This window comes from Bubalus bubalis, chromosome 18 (genome assembly GCF_019923935.1).
Source record: "Bubalus bubalis isolate 160015118507 breed Murrah chromosome 18, NDDB_SH_1, whole genome shotgun sequence".
NCBI classification, from domain to species: domain Eukaryota; kingdom Metazoa; phylum Chordata; class Mammalia; order Artiodactyla; family Bovidae; genus Bubalus; species Bubalus bubalis.
Window position 1 is genome coordinate 4,551,010 of NC_059174.1, and position 22,727 is coordinate 4,573,736.

The 22,727-nt window shown below is 42.6% G+C and overlaps 1 long non-coding RNA gene across 1 annotated transcript in view; it reads right to left on the minus strand.

Annotated features, from left to right (window-relative positions):
• Positions 1-575: 575 nt before the first annotated feature.
• LOC123330213 overlaps positions 576-22,727 on the minus strand; it is a 103,308-nt gene continuing 81,156 nt past the window's right edge. The window contains exon 3 of the long non-coding RNA XR_006545943.2: positions 576-1,167. This is a non-coding gene — a long non-coding RNA (uncharacterized LOC123330213). The remainder of the gene's footprint in view (positions 1,168-22,727) is intronic.

A 22,727-nucleotide genomic window follows, 5' to 3' on the forward strand; every position in this document is an offset into this window, starting at 1 on the left:
TACTGTCAGAATTGATTTAAAAAATAAGGCCCAAGGATATGTTCACTATAAGACACCTTGTTAAATACATTGCTGTAGGTTGGTAATAATAAAAGGATGGGAAAAGACATACCACGAAAATACTAATCAAAGAAGCTGGAATGACTCTATGGATATCGGATAAGGTAGACTTTAGAAGGAGGAAAATCACCAGAAATAAGGAGGAATGTGACAGAATGATAAAAAGGTCAGTTGATGAAGAGACATAACAACCAAATGTGTATTCACCTAAAAACAGAACTTTAAAATACTTGAAGGGAAAATTAACAGAATGAAAAGGAAAGACAGAGAAATTCCCAATTATAGCTGAAAACTTCAACTTTCTCTTTCAACCACAGATACCATGATTAAACAAACAAATCAGCAAGGATGCAGAAGAATTAAACAACACCCTCAACGAACTTGATTTAATTGACCTTTGTCAAGGGCCCCTTTGCTAAGACAGGAAGGACACTGTATCAAAAGAACCCGTGTGCAGCGAAAATGCCGGACAAGTTGCTAGGGGGCAGATAGCACACGTCCTAAGTCCAGGATTAGCGGGATTGGTGATGAAAAGCAACAAGCTTTTCCTGGGCTTTCAACTTCTTAGCAGTGGAGCAGGCAGCTGGTGAAACAGGGCAGTGAACAGGCTGAAAACAGATGCTCTGGGTTAAAATCCTACCCCTGCCTCTTGTTAGCTGGATGAGCTTGGTCAAATGCCCTGACTACTTGTCTAGGTCTCTTTATGCTTCTCTGTGTAGCATCTCCACATTCCTGGGTAAAAGCACCTACTCTGCACCAGGGTTGGGTGGAGGGAAAAGGTGGGGGATGGGCAAGGAAAATGAAACAGTCTAAGCTGCTGTTGTTCAGTGGCTCAGTCATGTCCAACTCTTTGGGACCTCACTAACTGCAGCACGCCAGGCTTCCCCATCTCCAAGCATGCAAGACTTCACTATCGCTCAGTTTGCTCAGACTTACGTCCATCGAATCGGTGATGCCATCCAACCATCTCATCCTCTGTTGCACCCTTCTCCTCCTGCCCTCAATCTTTCCCAGCATCAGGGTCTCTGCCAATAAATGGGCTCTTTGCATCAGGTGGCCAAGGTCCTGGAGCTTCAGCTTCAGCAAGCAGTACACTTAAAGCAGTATCTGATCCACGGTAAACAGACAACAAATGTTAGTTATTATTAAAAACTATGATTAATTCCAAAATTACTGAGATAGAGCAGTGTTTCTCAACTATTTTATTATCGCCTCCTTAAGAGGCTTCTTTTTGATTTTTTTCTCCTTAATCATTCCCCTTCTCCTTGAAATTTTAATACCACAGGTAGACTGTATATCTGTATATGTATTATGACCCTTAATATTTAAGAACCAATTTATATCCTCGGGAGAAATATTATGACTGTTGAAAATGCACATGTTAAAGAAATTAATCTCTAACATTCTATAATTCTAAATCAGTACAGATCGTATTGTAAGACCTTTAAAATTACATAGTCTTCCCTGGTGGCTCAGTGGTGAAAAAAAAAAAAAAAATTCACCTGCCAATGCAGGAGATGGTTCAATCCCTGGGTTGGGAAGATCCCCTGGAGAAGGAAATGGCAACTGACTCCAGTATTCTTGCCTGGGAAATCCCAAGGACAGAGGAGCCTGGTGGGCTACAGTCCATGGGGTCCCAAAGAGTCAGACATGACTGAACACACACACATGCACAAGCACAAAATTACAAATTTATGTTACATAAAATGCGAACTCAAGTTGCCAGTAGAATTGTTTATTTATTGTTAAATTATGCTTGGCAGGCTTTGGGAGTATAATGGGTTAAATCAAAGGATTTGGGAAAGGCTCCCTGAATAGTACAGACAGGCAGCTGGCCAGAGACTCGGTCCCATTAGATAAATATCATTACATCCTGGAAACAGATTTATGTCTAAGTTACTGGTATACACTCTGAGATTGAAGATTTATGAGAGTATAAAAAATTTTTAGTCATGAAGAATATGAAAAAAATGAAATATTTTTCTTCTAGTCATGTAACTGGGCAAATTGCAATGTTCTAATTTCTCTTGACCTACAGCCCATTTCTCATTAGCTTATAAGGGTGTCTGTAACTGCGGCACCTGTCAAATACTTATTTCCAGTGATCAACGATCACATTACAAAGACAGCCCAACCTCATCTCATCTTTAAAAGTGGAGAAAAAAGCCTAATGCTAAATGTCTCTTCTGCAGTCAGGAAAGCATGTATTTTCTCAGCCCCTAAATCACACACTGATGGTTAAATAAGACCCAAACAGCTCTTTGGAATACTCCAACCTTTCATTCCTTATTGACCATAGAGATATTCAGCCTATTCTTCATAAATTATCAGAGCATCACTTATCCTTCACATTGGTTTCTATTTTTTCCCTTAAAATTCTCATTTCGGTCATAACGAGTTATTTCACATGGGTTCCACCTCTGATGCCATCTAGTTGACAATTATTGAAGTATTCCAAATTATTTCAGAAAGAAAGAATTTAGTGATGTCAGAGGAAACTGACCAGTTTTCTAAACAGGGAATGTCTTCTGGGACGATCACGCTCAAGGTCAGATTTTCACATGAAGGAATTTACATTATCACTTGATCATGATCTCTGAAACTGACTCAATTTAATCAAACTCCTGAATGATTAATATAAATCATGGTGTCAAACTTCTGGCTTTAGGTTTTTGGATTTGTTGGTTTTCGCTTTATTTTTCCCCTACTGTGAAGAAGACACCTATCTTGTGACTAAAAAATGGATGTCTGTCATTCATATCATCTCTACCCAAATAGCAAGGAATACATGGACACAAATTAGTAATCAGGTTGTTAGGTCAGAATGCAATCCCCCCAAAAGGGGGAGCTGAGTGGGAAATGATGATCTGGAATAGCAAAGCAGATACAGGCAGGTGTCCCACTATTACCAATGAAAGACACTGTGCCAACGTCTGTACCATTGGAACACGGTACCATTGGTACACTGTCAATGTACCAGTGAACGGCTGTACCAATGAAAGACATTGTTAATCAGCCACTGCACACTTGTCATGATAAGCTCTGATGCAGCCCTCTATCCGTCCCACAAAATACTCTAGGCAGCCTTGTCCAATCAATCAGAGTTACTAAATGAGATGAAATCTTATATGCCATATTGGCCTAGAGGGATCATTAGTCCAAGCCATGGATCTCCTTTTTCTGCCATGAAACAGAACACTCTTCATTAGTTATCAGGTTTCATAGTCTTCTCTCACTAGTGGGACTAAAAAATTATTACCAAATTCTCCTTTTATTCTGGTGGAGCATATCTGACTGGTAAAATCTGAGAAAGTAACACTGAACTTTAGGAAAAAGGACTCTAAGCAATGTGACCTGAGCCTCTGTATTTGTCGAAATCCCCATGGAGATTCAGCGCTTAAGAGCACCAAAACTGTGTACTGATGACCATCCAGGAAACGACTCAGCCCATGTGATTCAAAGGTCCTAATGCTAGCATTACAGATAATAGTGATTAATCACAGCCCTGCTAGATAAGTGAGGCCAGATATTCAAGACTTCACAATAGGGTGCTCTAGACTCCTCCTCCCAAGCAAGTAGATGTGGTGTGCCACATCTTTCACACACTTTTCTTCTGAGCATGGCAGGAGAATATTGAATGACATATGCCCAGTCCCTTTAAGGTAAGTGTGGCCAGGGCCAACGCTATTGGAGCTGAAGAGACATGCAGATTTCTAAGAGGCAGTTCGTGATTACACTGCATCAAAGTGATTGAACTGCATCATTCTACATGGCAAGTTCAATATCAGCTTTGGGCTTACACAGATGTGCTTCAAGTCCCCCAGTCTACCCACGATAAAAACTTGGATGGTTAATTGCATGTGTCAGCTTGACTGGGGCAGGTCATCTGCTTTACTGGCTTCATCAATTCAAATGCTAACCTTATCAGGAGACACCCTTGCAGATACACCTAGAAAGAATGTATCTGCAAGGGTGTCTCCTGATAAGGTTAGCATTTGAATTGATGAAGCCAGTAAAGCAGATGACCTGCCCCAGTGTAGGTAGGCATCTTTCAATCCGCTGAGACCAAAACAGAACAAAAGGCAGAGAAAGGAGGAATTTGTCCCTTTTCTTCCCTGCCTCACTATGTGAGCTGGGACATCTCATTTCATCTTCTCCTTTCCTCAGACTGGGATTTATACCATAGGCTCCCTTGGTTCTCACGCCTTCAGATTCACACTCAATTACATCATCAGCTTTCCTGGGTCTCCAGGCTGCAAAGAGTAGACCACTGGACTTCTCATCCTTCATAAGTGTGTGAATCAATTCCTCATAATAAATATTTGTGCATATTATTGGTTCTGTTTCCCCTGAGAACCCTGACAAATACAAGCATGCAGAATGAGTGAGAAATAAGCCTTTGTTCTTTCAGGCCATAGAGATGGAGGGGCTGGTTGTTTCTTCAGCATAATGCAGCTCATTCTGAGACGTCGTGCAAGGATAACATTTTTGCAATCCTTGCAAAATCTTTCTGGGAACTTTCAATGGGAAAAATTTGTCCTCATCAAGGTCCATTCGATTCTGGAAAACTTTAAACATACAAGTAGATAAAAATAAGCTCTCTTGATGCTGGGGGAATCTTTGGAGATGAGATCTCGAAAGAGGACCAGAGAGCGGGTTTGAACACGATGGGGAGAAGAAGAGGGAAGGAAATGAGGGCGAAATACACATGGGAACAATTCTGCAGGCCCCGTGCAAACTTGTGCTGATCCCTGATTTTTCATTTCTCCAGGATAGCTGGGCAGGGACCCAAGCCAGTCTGTGTTGGAATAAGATACTCTGAACCACAGTGACTGTGCTGGACCCAGAACTACCATTGAAAGCAAGATGGGGATGGGAATGGTTAAAAGTTACCAAGCACCACTATTTTCTAGGCAAACATTTGATTCTTTTGTTGTTTATATATCTTCCACAATACGAAAAAAAATTCAAATGACTAATTTAAAGAGGGCTTGGTGCTATAAAAGATGGTATTTTTTTTCTGCCTAGCTTTCACAATATATAGTACTTTCAGGCTTTAAAACATTTTTCAACAGTATGATTACAAATTTTAAGAGGTACCATCCAAAAATTATAAATGACAAATCCAAATTCGAAAAGTGCATACAATGTCAAACAATACAATTTTTATATAATAGAAAACATGTTTTCTTGAGTAAAGTAGGCTGCTGATATTTTAAATAATCCCATAATAATTAATTCTCAAACAAACAAACTGAATTCACTTTCGTTCTCCCTCCAACTGTTAGTTTCCTAGCAAGGATATGTTTTAGAAGAAGATTCGAAAGCGATAATGTCAACTCGCATACAAATACAGTGCTTTCCCTGTCAAATTTCATCAAAACTACACATTCAGTTATGGTTTTATTAAAGTATAAGGCTCTGGGAATACATTTCATAATTGTGGGTGACACTGAGAAGATAAACTTTTATAAATCATCCCAAAGGAGAAATTCAATTATTGGACACAGATTATGAATAATTTTTCCCTTCAAATCAGATAGGCAGTATTTTTCTGAATGGCATAGATTAATTCATCCATTTATTTTATAAAAGAATATATTTCTAAGCTCTTATCACTCACCAGGCTCAGTTCTAGACGCTGAAACTACCACTGTGAAGGAGACAGACAATAACCAGGGCTTTCCTGGTGGTCCAGTGGTGAAGAATCTGCTTGTCAATGCAGGGGACATGGGTTCAATCCCTGGCCTGGGAAGATCCCACACACCATGCACAGCTAAGCCTCTCTGCCACAGCTGCTGAGCCTGTGCTCTGGAGCCTGAGAACCGCAACTCCTGAAGCGCACGCGCCCTAGAACCCGTGAGCTACAACAAGAGAAGCCGCCGCAATGAGAACCCGTGCACCGCAGCTAGAGAGTAGTCCCCACTGGCCACAACTAGAGTGAGCCAGTGTGCATCAACAAAGACCCGGAGCAGCCAAAAATAGATAAATTTTAAAAGACCGACAATAGCCATGAGCTCAAAGAGCTTACACTCTCGCTGGGGTAACAAATAAACAGAAATGACAGAGATAGATGGACGGGTGGGTGAAGGATGGATAGATAGATAGGGATGATATGTATCACACATGACTTGTTACTTTATATATAAAAGTTATAGTCAAGGGATAAAGGATGATGGTCAGAGGTACTATTTAAATAAAAGAGTCAAGGAAGGCATCTCTGAGGAAGAAACCTCTGGGAAGGAACCTCAATGAAGTGAGGAAGAACAGTCCAAGTAGAAGGGAGAAGAACTGAAAAATCCCTGAGGTAGAAACAAACTCAGAAGATTTAAGATGTGGACCTTGAGATGACTTTCCAGGTGGCACAGCAGTGAAGAATCCAACTGTCAATGCAGGAGATGCAAGAGAGGCAGGTTCAGATCCCTGGATCGGGAAGATCCCCTGGAATAGGAAATGAAAACCCACTCCAATATTCTTGCTTAGAAAATTCCATGGACAGAGGAGCCTGGCAGGCTACAATCCTTAGGATCACAAAGAGTCAGACACGACTGAGCACTCAAGCACTCAACTCAAGATGGAACGATGAGAAAAGATAGTCAAATGAGGTGAATAAAGGCCTCATTGGAGGCAAGAAGGTCAAAGACAGAGAACCCAAAGCATCAGCTGATTCATTTAGGTGGAAGGTCCCAAATCCTTTGGTTAAGCATTTGTGAATTAATTTTGAATTTAATCTCTCTTATGCATTCATGTCAGAGAAGGCGATGGCACCCCACTCCAGTGCTCTTGCCTGGAAAATCCCATGGACGAGGAGCCTGGTGGGCTGCAGTCCATGGGGTTGCGAAGAATCGGACACGACTGAGCGACTTCACTTTCACTTTTCACTTTCCTGCATTGGAGAAGGAAACGGCAGCCCACTCCAGTGTTCTTGCCTGGAGAATCCTAGGGACGGGGAAGCCTGGTGGGCTGCCGTCTATGGGGTCGCACAGAGTCAGACACAACTGAAGCGACTTAGCAGCAGCAGCAGCAGCATGCATTCATGTAAAGCTCAAATTTTCACTCTAAAGGCCACATCTCACCATTCCTCAAGTGTTTGATATGTAGTGTTTGTACTGTCATTTGGTTCTAAATATTTTCTAAATTCCACTACAGACTTTTTTAGTTGAGCAATGTTAAGTTTGAAGTTTTAAAATTACCAAACATATAGCCTGTGAGGGGGCTATTATCATTGATTTCTAAGTTTATTGCCTTGCAGGCAAAGAATGTGGTATAATCAATTCTTTGGTTGTGATTGAGAATTATTCTACAACCTGGTATAGGATCAATTTTTGCAGATGTTCAATGTTTGCTTGAAAAAAAAAGTCAGTATTCTGTAATTTCTGAAACAGGGGTATATGCATCCATGACATAACTGTTGCTCAAGTGTGGTGTTTGCCTGTTTAATCTACTGGTATCTATAAGAAGTATGCTTCAATCTCCTACTTCAGTTTTTTCCATTTCTCCTTGTAATTCTGTCCATTTTTGCTTTATATATTTTTGTGATTATCTTGTTATTTATGTACATCCAGGAACAACTTTCTAGTACCTTCTTGGGTAATGATTTCCTTTATTCAGATCAGAGTAGTCGCTCAGTCGTGTCCGACTCTTTGCGACCCCATGAATCGCAGCACGCCAGGCCTCCCTGTCCATCACCAACTCCCGGAGTTCACTCAAACTCACGTCCATTGAGTCAGTGATGCCATCCAGCCATCTCATCCTCTGTCGTCCCCTTCTCCTCCTGCCCCCAATCCCTCCCAGCATCAGAGTCTTTTCCAATGAGTCAACTCTTCGCATGAGGTGGCCAAAGTACTGGAGTTTCAGCTTTAGCATCATTCCTTCCAAAGAAATCCCAGGGCTGATCTCCTTCAGAATGGACTGGTTGGATCTCCTTGCAGTCCAAGGGACTCTCAAGAGTCTTCTCCAACAACACAGTTCAAAAGCATCAATTTTTCAGTGCTCAGCCTTCTTCACAGTCCAACTCTCACATCCATACATGACCACAGGAAAAATCATAGCCCTGACTAGATGAACCTTTGTTGGCAAAGTAATGTCTCTGCTTTTGAATATGCTATCTAGGTTGGTCATAACTTTCCTTCCAAGGAGTAAGCGTCTTTTAATTTCATGGCTGCAGTCACCATCCGCAGTGATTTTGGAGCCCAGAAAAATAAAGTCTGACACTGTTTCCACTGTTTCCCCATCTATTTCCCATGACGTGGTGGGACCGGATGCCATGATCTTCGTTTTCTGAATGTTGAGCTTTAAGCCAACTTTTTCACTCTCCACTTTCACTTTCATCAAGAGGCTTTTGAGTTCCTCTTCACTTTCTGCCATAAGGGTGGTGTCATCTGCATATCTGAGGTTATTGGTATTTCTCCTGGCAATCTTGATTCCAGCTTGTGTTTCTTCCAGTCCAGCATTTCTCTTGATGTACTCTGCATATAAGTTAAATAAACAGGGTGACAATATATAGCCTTGACAAACTCCTTTTCCTATTTGGAACCAGTCTGTTGTTCCATGTCCAGTTCTACTAACTGTTGCTTCCTGACCTGCATACAAATTTCTCAAGAGACAGATCAGGTGGTCTGGTATTCCCATCTCTTTCAGAATTTTCCACAGATTATTGTTATCCACACAGTCAAAGGCTTTGGCATAGTCAATAAAGCAGAAATAGATGCTTTTCTGGAACTCTCTTGCTTTTTCGATGATCCAGCGGATGTTGGCAATTTGATCTCTGGTTCCTCTGCCTTTTCTAAAACCAGCTTGAACATCAGGAAGTTCACGGTTCACATATTGCTGAAGCCTGGCTTGGAGAATTTTGAGCATTACTTTACTAGCATGTGAGATGAGTGCAATTGTGCAGTAGTTTGAGCATTCTTTGGCATTGCCTTTCTTTGGGATTGGAATGAAAACTGACCTTTTCCAGTCCTGTGGCCACTGCTGAGTTTTCCAAATTTGCTGGCATATTGAGTGCAGCACTTCCACAGCATCATCTTTTAGGATTTGGAATAGCTCAACTGGAATTCCATCACCTCCACTAGCTTTGTTCGTAGTGATGCTTTCTAAGGCCCACTTGACTTCACATTCCAGGATGTCTGGCTCTAGGTCAGTGATCACACCATCATGATTATCTGGGTTGTGAAGATCTTTTTTGTACAGTTCTTCTGTGTATTCTTGCCACCTCTTCTTAATATCTTCTGCTTCTGTTAGGTCCATACCATTTCTGTCCTTTATCGAGCTCATCTTTGCATGAAATGTTCCTTTGGTATCTCTAATTTTCTTGAAGAGATCCCTAGTCTTTCCCATTCTGTTGTTTTCCTCTATTTCTTTGCATTGATCACTGAAGAAGGCTTTCTTATCTAGGATTTAATAAATCTTAATTGTGCAATGTAGGGGCTTCCCCAGCGGCTCAGCGGTAAAGAATCTGCCTGCAATGCAGGAGCTGCAGGAGATGTGGGTTTGACCCCTGGGTCAAGAAGATTCCCCTGAAGGAGGGCATGGCAACCCACTCCAGTAATCTTGACTGGGAAATCCCACAGAGGAACCTGGCAGGCTACAGTCCATGGGGTTGTGAAGAGTCAGACATGACTGAAGTGACTTAGCACACATGCATGCACTAATACAATATATTTTACCTTATAGTCTATTCTGTCTGACATTAATAGGACCACTCAATCTTTCCCTGATATATATATATACACACACACACACACATATATATATATATATATATATATATATAGTTTAACCCTCAACTCTTTCGTGTTATCATATTTAAAAATATCTCAGGACTCTGTGGGAGAGGGAGAGGGTGGGATGATTTGGGAGAATGGCATTGAAATATGTATAATATCATATACAAAATGAGTCGCCAGTCCAGGTTCGATGCACAATACTGGATGCTTGGGGCTGGTGCACTGGGACGACCCAGAGGGATGGTATGGGGAGGAAGGAGGGAGGAGGGTTCAGGATGGGGAACACATGTATACCTGTGGCAGATTCATTTTGATACATGGCAAAACCAATACAATATTGTAAAGTTAAATAAAATAAAATAAATATCTCTTATAAACAAAATGCAGATTTTTCCCCAGTCTAAAAATTGCTATATTTTAATACGTGGTCTAAGAAATGTACATCTATTATGATTATTGATATATTTAAATTTAATTCCACCACTATTATTTTTAAGACCAATTATTTTGTTAATCAAATTTCAATGAGAACTTGATAGCAACAGTCAGATTATACACTAAAGCATGGCACAAACTTGTGACTTTGCCTCCTCTTGGGGAATTTTTTCCCCTCTACAGACCCCCAAACAGCATCATGCTCCCAGTTGTTCCTCCACCTAGTGTTTCTACCGTCCATTTCACACTGAGGCAGCACTTTGGGGTTTCATGTGAGGGTCTCCATCCCAAGGGGCTCCCTTAGGGACTCAGACTGTAAAGAATCTGCCTGTAATGTGGGAGACTAGGGTTTGATCCCTAGGTCAGGAAGATCCCAGGGAGAAGGGCATGGTAACCCACCCCGTATTTTTGCCTGGAGAATTCCACGGACAGAGGAGTCTAGTGGGTTACAGTCCATGGGGGTGTAGCCTGCCAGGTTCTCCTGTCCATGGGGTCGCAAGGAATCAGATTGGATTACTAACACTGTCACTTTCTTTCACAGTCCAGAATACAAAGAGAGGGAGTTTGCTGGTGGTCCAGTGATTGAGAATCCACCTTGCAATGCAGGAAACATGGGTTCAATCCCTTGACGGGAAACCAAGACCTCGTATGCCAGGAGCACCTAAACCCACATGTGTGGCAACTACCAAACCCTCACACAACTATGGGATTCGCACACCGCAGTGAAAGATTCTGCAGGATGCAACAAAGGCCCCAAATGGCCAAATAAATAAATAACCATTTAAATATTTTTTTTAAAAAAGGGATACAAAGAGAATATCCCAAACAGGAAGAGTATGTCCCAAGATCCTGTAGAGGAAGAAGACTGGACAAAAACCAAAGAACTGGAAGAAGATCCATGTGGCTAGAGCACAGAGTGAGAAAGAAGGCAGTGTGGATGATTTTAGAGAGGCTGGATGGGAGAGAAGATGCTACACCTCCCTACAGACTTCTACCAAAAGGGTCTTACCAGATTTAATCCATCCATAACCTGTCAACAATAATTCCTTCCTTGTAAGGCTGTAGTGAGGATCTTTTGGAAAAAAAAAAAAAAAAAAAAAAAACTATGCCAAATGTCTGGGTCGTGGTCAGCCCTCAGCCACCAGTCTTTTCTTCAGCTTTTCTCCACTGTATTTCTTGTAAGGAATGTCTAGTCAACAGTCTTGCCCACTGGGGTTTTAGTCCTCCTTCAAATTGATTTCCACACAAAAAGTAGGACATTGGTATCTCGCTCTGCAGCCTGTCCTTTCAACCTTCCATTTGCATGAAACTTACTAGATCAAATAATGTCATCCTGCAGAAAAACCACAACTGTGAAATCAAGCAAACCCTGCAAAAGTGGCCAAAGCAGAGGATCTGCCAAACGCTACCACTACCAATTAGAAGCCGGGGTGATTTGGGACAACATCTTTAAAAAAGAACAAGAAGTCTTTCTTCCAAAGAGTACCACGAAAGCGCTCCTTTCATACAGAGAACAGAGGGTAACAAGGTTGAACGTATTCTTCCCCACTTTTCAGTACAGCTGAGTGCTGAGGGCTGATCTGGCGAGTACTTTCAGTGGGTGCTTCACGGTTTTCTTTAGGGCTCTACATTTCCTGACTTCTCAAATCTAATGTAAAGTACCCCTTCTCTCTTATCTTTATCAAGTACAACATTTGGAACTATGAAGCTCACCGCTGCAAGGAGACTTTGGTTGAGAAGGACAGTTAGATCTTGCAGCTCCGACTCCGTCCTAAGATTGATATTTTCTATAGGAGGCCCAGTGCCACCACCCCCAGTGGCCTTGGGTAGTGTTAAACCAGATGAAATGACTCCCATTTTAACTTAAATGTGGGCAAAAGACCCTTTCTTTATACGCTATAACTTAACTAAGACTTTGTCAACATGGTCACATCCAACTTTGCTAAAAGGGAAACCAACCCCAAAGTCAAGACTACCATGAACACAGATCATGTGCTTTCCAGGCGTGACCTACTCACTGTCAGCTTGTAGTTCCATTAGCTGAAGACAACCTCAAACTTCTTTAACTCTCAGCATCTCGGAGTTCATATATACATGTCTTACCTCTTATATTTCCCAACTAAACACTGAGCCCAAAGAGAAAGACCCATATCTCCTTTGTGGTTTACCTAAACCCATCTCTTCCTTGGTGGATGACAACAGGAATAAAATTCACTTGCGACCTCACCTCCTATTCATCCTTAGACTGAGGCTTTCATGGGCATCTCTCAAAACAAACCCAGAAATGCAAGAGCTGCCTGCCCATCAGCAGAGGGTCATCTCCTCACAAATACTCTGTTCTCCAAAGCCCAGTTTTCTCAAAAATGGGGGGAAAAAACTGCACCACAGAAAAGAACAAATCTAATATGCACTAACCACTCTCTTGGGATATCTTTTTTAAAATGCAGATGTTCCTTGAGAGAACAGCATTGAAACATGTATATTACCATATGTGAAACATGACCAGTCCAAGTTCCACACATGAAACAGGGCACTCAAAGCCGGTGCACGAGGACAACCCAGAGGGATGAGATGGGACGGAGGTGGGAGGGGTGTTCAGGATGGGGGACACATGTACACCCATGGCTGACTCATGTCAACATATGGCAAAAACCACAATATTGTAAAGCAATTAGCCTCCAATTAAAATAAATTAATTAATTTTTAAAATGAAGATGTTATTGTCATGTAATTATGTCTCAGTTCAGTTCAGTTCAGTCACTCAGTCGTGTCCGACTCTGCAACCCCATGAATCACAGCACGCTAGGCCTCCCTGTCCATCACCAACTCCCGGAGCTCACTCAGACTCACGTCCATCAAGTTGGTGATACCATCCAGCCATCTCATCTTCTGTCGTCCCCTTCTCCTCCTGCCCCCAATCCCTCCCAGCATCAGAGTCTTTTCCAATGAGTCAACTCTTCACATGAGGTGGCCAAAGTACTGGAGTTTCAGCTTTAGCATCATTCCTTCCAAAGAACACCCAGGGCTGATCTCCTTCAGAATGGACTGGTTGGATCTCCTTGCAGTCCAAGGGACTCTCAAGAGTCTTCTCCAACACCACAGTTCAAAAGCATCAATTCTTCGGCATTCAGCCTTCTTCACAGTCCAACTCTCACATCCATACGTGACTACTGGAAAAACCATAGCCTTGACTAGACGGACCTTTGTTGGCAAAGTAATGTCTCTGCTTTTGAATATGTTGTCTAGGTTGGTCATAACTTTCCTTCCAAGGAGTAAGCGTCTTTTAATTTCATGGCTGCAATCACCATCTGCAGTGATTTTGGAGTCCAAAATAAAATAAAGTCTGACACTGTTTCCGCATCTATTTCCCATGAAGTGATGGGACCAGATGCCATGATCTTTGCTTTCTGAATGTTGAGTTTTAAGCCAACTTTTTCACTCTCCTCTTTCACTTTCATCAAGAGGTTTTTTAGTTCTTCTTCACCTTCTGCCATAAGGGTGGTGTCATCTGCATATCTGAGGTTATTGATATTTCTCCCAGCAATCTTGATTCCCGCTTGTACATAATTTTCATGGAATTATGTCTACATTCTATTTAATAATTTTGTAATAATTTTCAGGCTGTTACATCTCTCTTCTCTAGTCCCCAAATACCTCTATTTACTGAATTGTACAGAAATAACTAAAAGATGAAGCACAGCAGGCTGTGACCCCCTCTTCTCAAATGAGCTATAAGCTCTGAGAGGGCCAGGCTGTGTGAGTCACTTTTTATACAGCTATGATTTTGCACGTACTGGTGATCCTGTCTTGAATTGCTTCAAGTAGACACTTACTGGCTTCCTGGCATCTCAACTTTCTTCTGTGTTTGGAGAGTTCTCCCTGTGCTTCACTACAAACGCTGCAAATGTCAGGCACAGGTACTTGTTTCCCATTCTCCCTTGCAGCTACGGCATGAACACATGACTCAGGCTCTGCCAATCAACATTCAAAAAGCTGAGATCATGGCATATGGTCTGACCACTTCATGGAAAATAGGTGGGGAAACAGTGGAAACAGTGTCAGACTTTATTTTTGGGGGCTCCAAAATCACTGTAGATGGTCACTGCAACCATGAAATTAAAAGATGCTTACTCCTTGGAAGAAAGCTAGGACTAACCTAGACAGCATATTAAAAAGCACAGACATTCCTTTGCTGATAAAGGTCCATCTAGTCACAGCTATGGTTTTTCCAGTAGTCATGTATGGATGTGAGAGTTGGACCATAAAGAAAGCTGAGCGCCGAAGAATTGATACTTTTGAACTGTGGTGTTGAAGACTCTTAAGAGTCCCTTGGACTGCAAGGAAATCCAACCAGTCAATCCTAAAGGAAATCAGTCCTGAATATTCATTGGAAGGACTGATGCTGAAACTGAAGCTCCAATACTTTGGCCATCTGATGCGAAGAACTGACTCATTTGTAAAGACCCCGATGCTGGGGAAGATTGAAGACAGGAGGAGAAGGGGATGACAGAGGATGAGATGGTTGCATGGCTTCACCGACTCAATCGGCATGAGTTTGAGCAAGCTCCAGGAGTTGGTGATGGACAGGGAAGCCTGGCGTGCTGCAGTGCATGGGGTCACAAAGAGTTGGACACGACTGAGCGACTGAACCGAACTGGACTGCCAGTCAGATACACTCTCAACAGACTTTGGAACTGGATCTATCGGTACCAGGAAGTGGAAACATCTCAGGAAGCAATAGAGGTTGCAACAAACTTGAGTTCCCAGGGCACATCTACAGGCTGTAAGTCCAAGTATTCAAGGCTTGAGCTTTTTTGCCAGACCAGTTCTAGCTATGATTTTGATCTTTGTCTCTGGCTGTGCAGATTTGAGACTGGTTTAGCCCTAACAACATCCTTTTAACAAAACATCACTTCTGCTTAAATCAGCCAGAATCAGTGCCTGGAATGTCCAGTTAAGTGTCCCCACTACACTTTTCTTACCTGGAGAACCCACTCCAAGCTCCCACTAAGTGGCTGGTAAATGAAAATAGGAGGCAATTGCCCATCTATCAGTAATCTAATTCCTGCAGATAAACAGGAAAATGGATTTTCTAAAAAAAAAAAAAAAAGACCAATCTCTGATTTTGGAGTTTATGGATCCAGTTCAGAATGCTGTTCTCCTTTATGTGGGAGCATAGACTTTCTTCCCAAGTTAACTGCCCATCAGACCGATGACAATACTGTATATCTGTAGAGACACACAGAAAATTCTTCTGAACTATGATGGTGAAAATGTTTTTGTTTTTTTTTTTAAATGCTTTCCACTGTTAAAAGATAGAAATCCTCAGCTGAAGGGAATTTTTTTTTTCCCTATGAACATTTTGGACTACAGGTCTCTGCACACTTTTACTGGAAAGCAAATAACATGTCACGGTTTCAAAGCACAAAGAAACATTGCCAAGTGAACCTGCATAATTCCATCCTTTATTTTTGTCACAGACTCGGGGTCAGGCATGAGTGAAGTGGCTAAGCAGCTGCAGCAGCAAGATCAGGTGAATTATGTTTAATGGCATAAGTCCTCTCTCAAGGGCTGAGAAGTAAGATCTTTCCAGAACAGGAAAGAAGACCCAGTCACCCTCCAGGGTTGTTCACTGCTCATGCCCTCTATTCCCCTTCCAAAAGCTTCCGTGTGGGGAACCCTCCCTTCTATGCCGCAGACAGAGAGGCATGGGGTGTCCTCTGAGAAAACCTGGGAATGGAGCTCATCACGTTGTCACCAAGACTTGAGGACAAAGCAGTGAGTGATGATGTGCAAGCAGATTCACAAGCAGCCCATTGTTTGAGGCTGTGGTTACTCATATGTCACTGTGCTTGCAAAGTGCAGGCTTCTCACCAACGGGGTCAGCAACAGACCCTCAAATTACATGGTTGCGGGTGTAGACAGTACCTTCCGACCCTGGCTCTCAATCAGAACAAAATTTGTGCTGAGACGTAGAGAAAGTTTTGTGCTGCTGGGAATGTTCATTCCGGGAAACCTACAAACAGTGAGCTGTGATACTACAGATGCCCAAGCGGGAGCTGAGGATAACACTTTGCTATCGGTGAGTTTCAGGCACAGTTTACCTGCTGAGCTGCCAGTAGAGAAATCCTACCTAGAATCCAAGAGGATAAACTGGACTCAACCTGCTTGTCAATCTCAAACAGTGGGTGACTCGCTGGCTTAGAAGGAAAGAGTACAATATTTTTTTTAATTGCCATTTAGCTTTTATTTATTTATTTTTAAATTTTATTTTATTTTTTAACTTTACAATATTGTATTGGTTTTGCCATGTATCAAAATGAATCCTCCACAGGTATACATGTGTTCCCCATCCTGAACCCTCCTCCCTCCTCCCTCCCCATACCATCCCTCTGGGTCGTCCCAGTGCACCAGCCCCAAGCATCCAGTATCGTGCATCAAACCTGGACTGGTGACTCGTTTCATATATGATATTATACACGTTTCAATGCCATTCTCCCAAATCATCCCACCCTCTCCCTCTCCCACAGAGTCCAAAAGACTGTTCTATACATCAGTGTCTCTTTTGCTGCCTCGTATACACGGTTATTGTTACCATCTTTCTAAATTCCATAAATATGTGTTAGTATACTGTATTGGTGTTTTTCTTTCTGGCTTACTTCAGTCTGTATAATAGGCTCAAGTTTCATCCACCTCATTAGAACTGATTCAAATGTATTCTTTTTAATGGCTGAGTAATACTCCATTGTGTTTATGTACCACAGCTTTCTTATCCATTCATCTGCTGATGGACATCTAGGTTGCTTCCATGTCCTGGCTATTATAAACAGTGCTGCGATGAACATTGGGGTACATGTGTCTCTTTCCCTTCTGGTTTCCTCAGTGTGTATGCCCAGCAGTGGGATTGCTGGGTCATAAGGCAGTTCTATTTCCAGTTTTTTAAGGAATCTCCACACTGCTCTCCATAGTGGCTGTACTAGTTTGCATTCCCACCAACAGTGTAAGAGGGTTCCCTTTTCTCCACACCCTCACCATACACAAAAATAAACTCAAAATGGATTAAAGATCTAAACATAAGACCAGAAACTATAAAACTCCTAGAGGAGAACATAGGCAAAACACTCTCCGACATACATCACAGCAGGATCCTCTATGACCCACCTCCCAGAATATTGGAAATAAAAGTAAAAATAAACAAATGGGAACTAATTAAACTTAAAAGCTTCTGCACAACAAAGGAAATTATAAGCAAGGTGAAAAGACAGCCTTCAGAATGGGAGAAAATAATAGCAAATGAAGCAACTGACAAACAACTAATCTCAAAAATATACAAGCAACTCCTACAGCTCAATTCCAGAAAAATAAATGACCCAATCAAAAAATGGGCCAAAGAACTAAATAGACATTTCTCCAAAGACATACAGATGGCTAACAAACACATGAAAAGATGCTCAACATCACTCATTATCAGAGAAATACAAATCAAAACCACTATGAGGTACCATTTCATGCCAGTCAGAATGACTGCGATCCAAAAGTCTACAAGCAATAAATGCTGGAGAGGGTGTGGAGAAAAGGAAAGAGTACAATATTGATTAGTCATGTCTACCCTGGGATGGGAAGTGGTACTATGAGTTCCGCGAATGTTTAAAACCTTGTCATCTGATGTCACAGTGTCAATTAAGCATTGCCTGATCAGCTCTACTCTGTTGAATTCTCTGTCCTTAGAAACCCCAAAACTGTTTCCATCTGCTTCTTTTGTAATACTTATTATACTCCCCTCCAAGTTATTTTTTTTTTCAGTGTTACAGCTCTATTTTATTTAAAAGATAGCAGGAGAATCCATCCTCACTCCAAGTTATTTGCATGTTTCTGTTTACCTCTTCCAGCTCTTGAATTCCCCAACATAAGGAACTTTATCTTATCTACAACTGCATTCCTTTCACATCCTAGCAATCTTCTATCCCTCCTTTTGTTGTCGTTGTTCAGTCACTAAGTCCTGTGCAACTCTTTCACGACTCCATGGACTGTAGTCAGTCAGGCTCCTCTGTTGGTGGGATTTCCTAGGCAAAGATACTGGGATGGGTTGCCATTTCCTCCTCCAGGGAATCTTCCCGACCCAGGGATCGAACCCACATCTCCTGCTTGGAAGGTGGATTCTCTACTACTGAGCCAGGGAGGTCCAACCAACCTTTTACCTGTTCCTTAATTCTGCAGCAACTATTGAATTTCTTCTTTGTGTAGCAACTGGTTAGGCTTTATAAAAGAAGCGTTAATAAGATTCACCCACACCTTCAGCAAGCGCATGGCCTAGTGGACCCCTGAGTGAATGAAGCAACAATAATATTCTGGTTCCCCCACTGCTGTGGTCTGTGTTGATGACCGCCTCTTAGAGGGGTTGGTAGTTTATGATGCATGAAGTTGGTTTCCATATGCATTATACTCTGATGTCATCCCAGCAAAATGGACAAAACAGTGAACTGAAATCATATCAGAGAGACTTGCCCCGAGTTTCACACGATGTGTTTTGGCAAATCAATTGAGGAATGTTTTTCAAAGTAGCCACACAGCAAATAGTCCCATAGTGCTGTGACCTGAAGCCTGGATCTCAAGCCTGGATCTTCTTGTCAAAGCTCCCTAGGCAATTCTAAGGTGTGATGAAGGCTGAAAATACCCACCCAAAGCTGCCGAGGAGCTTTTACAGCAAAAGTGTGAACACAGCCCTCTTGATCTTGTGACCCTAAAACTGTCCCCACAATGCCCACAATATGACATTCCAGCACCTTTTCCTCAGTAAACTGGTTCTCCTGTTTTGTATTTAGTACCAGAAAGCTCTTGCCAAGATAAAACTGACTCAGAAGTCTAGTTGATGAAAATGGGATATGAGAGCCAAGAGTCCTTTGAATTCCAGCCTTCTACATGTCCCCTGGAGCCAAAGTTCCATAGTTGGAATTACTGCTCATCAGTTGACCATGGAGGTGGGCTGGACTTGAACACTCATCTGGTGTGGCATGCCCCCAGCTGTACACTACAGACCACTAGATTCTCAAGACACTAACGGACAATAACAATGGGGTGGGGGGTCCGTGATCAAATACCTTTGAGAAACACCACCCACACTCTCCCGCTGTTGGATATTAAAGGCTCTGGGATGCCCTGCAATTGAAAATATATTTATTGTTTAACTTCATACTTTCTAAACTTACTTGACCAAGGAACTGTTTTGCAAGGAATACCTGTCACCCAGGGGACCCGGTGTGGAATTTCAATTCCTTCTGGTGAAAGATGATACAATGGGGTCTTAGGGGATGATGGAATTGGTTCAAGGTCAGGAAGCACCAAATATTCAGTCCTGAATATTCATTGGAAGGGCTGATGTTGAAGCTGAAGCTCCAATACTTTGGCCACCTGATGTGAAGAACCAACTCATTTGAAAAGACCCTGATGCTGGGAGGGATTGGGGGCAGGAGGAGAAGGGGACAACAGAGTATGAGATGATTGGATGGCATCACTGACTCAATGGACATGAGTTTGAGTAAACTCTGGGAATTGGTGATGGAGAGGGAAGCCTGCCGTCCATGGGGTCACAGAGTCAGACACGACTGAGCGACTGAACTGAACTGAACAGGAAGCACAGTCTGCCAGTGCCTCCCTGTCTCCCCCTGACTCACCAGGGCTTCCAGGACCCAGGCTATTTCCAGCTCCCTGACAGCTTCCCAGCCCCAGGGGTTTACGTTTGCCGTCCCTGGCCCAGTCCACCTGGAAGACTGGCTTCTGAGCCGTCCTCTTACTGGCTTCCCTCCTTCTCCTCCCCCTGCTTTTCCACCTGCTGTTCCCGAGATCAACCTCCTAATGAGTTCCTCCCAGGTTTGCTTTTGGGGAACCCCAAAGAGTTATTCAGAGCTTCCCTGGTGGCTCAGCTGGTAAAGAATCCACCTGCAATGCAGGAGACCTGGGTTTGATCCCTGGGTTGGGAGATCCCCTGGAGAAGGGAATGGCAACCCACTCCAGTAGTCCTGCCTGGAGAATCCCACGGACAGAGGAGCCTGGAGAGCTACAGTCCACAGGGTTGCAAAAAGTCAGACATGACTGGGTAACTATGCTACAACAACCTGGGTTTGGACAAATGTATCATGACATGTATATATCATTAGAGTATCATACAGAATGCTTTCACTGCCTTAAAGCCCCTCTGTGATAATGATTGGGTTTCTACAAATGAAATTAGATTCAAGCTCAAGATTCTAAGTTTTCAGCACACATAGACATTCTCTCCTGAGACAAGCAGTTAAATTCTGTCAAAATCAAGACGTTACGCTTTTTTTTCCCCTTCTTACACTAAAAAAAAAATTTTTTTAATATAAGGCTGTATTAGAGATAAAGCATTTTGCCTTATCTTCAGAAAGTAGCAGGGCTCCTCCATGTGTGTGCCCCATTAGTGAAAGGTCACAGACAAATAATCAGTCATGTTGCTAGAATGTTCTTTGAGAGCTAAGAAGAAAACAGAAACGCTTAAGAAAGTTGGACTCGGGAATTTCTGAACAGGCTGCACATCTGAGGTGGCTCCAGGCAGCCAAGTTTTTTTTGTTTTTTTTTTTGTTTTTTTCAAAAACAGTGAATAAATTTGCTCAAGAAATTAGCTGTCAATAGCAGGGGTATGAACACCCAGCCAGAACTCTAAGTTTGGCCAAGGATCTCAAACTGTTTTCCAGATATATGGGGCTCAGTAAACTCTAACACATTTCCCCCAGCAACTTCTTTTCCCCTTTCGTTTCCAAACCCTGAAATTACAAGGGAACTTTGATGTGTGCTTTTTAAACAGTAGTTGATATCAAGCCAGCAGATAAGCATTTTCTGGTTTTTGCTTTAATGGAAGGATTTTCAAGAAATTAATACTTGATTTTGGTGAATGCTACTTTTCTCCATATTTAAATTTTGCACCCTCTGTTGAGGGTGGGCATTTATGGTTGAACTCTTCATGAGAGAAGCTTACACTTTCACAGGGAGGGGAGGAGGGAGACAGAGAAAGACCAAGAGAGGGCGAGAGGGAGAGAGTCTACAGGGGCTTCAGAAGACCTGCCCTTTTAGACCTGGGAGGAGGGAAACATCTACTGAGGCAGAGAAAATGCAGCCCTTGCCTGTCACTTTGGAGGAGACTCATGCTGTCGGAGGCCAGCTGGACAACAGTCAGCACAGCCGTGACAAGTGGATGAATAAGTTGTTAGAATCCATCTGCTCAGCTCCGAGTCCTTTCACAACTGGCTGGATCAACAGTTGTGTGTTTCGAAGCACAACTACATCTGACTGCTCTTCATGAAAAGTCACGGCTGCCCAGAAATCCATTCCCAGAGGTCCCCCTTTCGTGCCCCATGAGGGTGTGACTGTGTCGCTCCTTCCTAATTGCTTTCTCCATCCACAGCTCTCATCACCCCCACGGCCAGAAACTTCCCACCTTCCTGGGGTCTGACTTTAATCCCAGACAAATGACCAGACCATCTGATTCTCCACTAGCCTAGCTCTGAAGACAGATTTCATTCTGAAGGACGGAGAGTCCATCTGAAAAGGTTGCTCTGTGTCACCTTGACCTTACACTGTGGAGCTCCTGCCAATGGATAACACCAGCCCATCTGCACATTTTGGACCATGACTCCTCCCACAAAGCCTCCCTCCACAAACATTCTCCCTACTCCATACATCTAGTCACCCTGCTGTGCAACCACCCTCCGCAGATTAAACAGGAGTTCTCCTCCAAGGAATGCTTTGTGAGAGTGATGGAAAAGGTCCCTTTTGACCAAAGGTGACTCCCTTAGGAGCATGCCATGGGACCAAAAAGTCCACCATTCCTATCTCTGGATGAAAACATGGATGGCAACTGTCTAGGGAGATGGGGGACAGGCAAAGCTGTTATCAACCCTAGGCTAACAAGGAGCTTAGCAAATTTGCTGTGGTCACCAGCAGGGCTAATGAAAATGGATCATGGACTCAAAATATGTGTTTAGATCTGACAAGGAAACATGCCTGGGGCACACGGGGCTGAGCGACCAAAATGCATTCTGCTTTGAACAAGGAACTTGCCTGCAATTCTAGTGGGAATGCAAACTGGGGCAGCCACTATGAAGAAGAGTGTGGAGGCCCTTAAGGCATTAAAAACAGATTTGCTATATGATCCAGCAATCCCACCTCTGGCCATATATCAGGGAAAAACTCTAATTCAAAAAGATACTTGCACCTTCCATGTTCACAGCAGCACTCCTTACAACAGCCAAGACATGGAAGCGATCTAAATGTCCATTGACCAAATGAATGGATAAAGAAGATGTGATGTATATACACAGTGGAATACTATTCAGCCATAAAAAAGAGTGAAATAATGCCATTTGCAGTTTATATGGATGGACCTAGAAATTATCATACTAAGTGAAGTAAGTCAGAAAGAGAAGTATATGGTAGCACTTATAAAGTGACAAAAAAGTGAAAAGTCGCACAGTCGTGTCTGAGTCTTTG